Below are 493 nucleotides of genomic sequence, written 5' to 3'. Positions count from 1 at the left end.
CCGTTTTGTGTTGTTTCAAAAAATAAAAAAGTATTTGTCACATGCTGAATACAACAGGTGTAGTAGACCTTACAGTGAAATGCTTACTTACAAGCCCTTAACCAACAATGCAGTTTTAATAAAAATACCTAAAGAAAGAAAAGTTACAACTATTTAAAGAGCAGCAGTAAAATAACAATAGCGAAGCTATATACAGGATGTACATTACATTTTTTTTTTACATTTAAGTCATTTAGCAGACGCTCTTATCCAGAGCGACTTAAAAATTGGTGCATTCACCTTATGACATCCAGTGGAACAGTCACTTTACAATAGTGCATCTAAATCTTAAAGGGGGGGGGTGAGAGGGATTACTTATCCTATCCTAGGTATTCCTTAAAGAGGTGGGGTTTCAGGTGTCTCCGGAAGGTGGTGATTGACTCCGCTGTCCTGGCGTCGTGAGGGAGTTTGTTCCACCATTGGGGGGCCAGAGCAGCGAACAGTTTTGACTGGG

This window comes from Oncorhynchus gorbuscha, linkage group LG15 (genome assembly GCF_021184085.1).
Source record: "Oncorhynchus gorbuscha isolate QuinsamMale2020 ecotype Even-year linkage group LG15, OgorEven_v1.0, whole genome shotgun sequence".
NCBI classification, from domain to species: Eukaryota; Metazoa; Chordata; class Actinopteri; order Salmoniformes; family Salmonidae; genus Oncorhynchus; species Oncorhynchus gorbuscha.
This window is presented reverse-complemented; position numbering follows the sequence as displayed.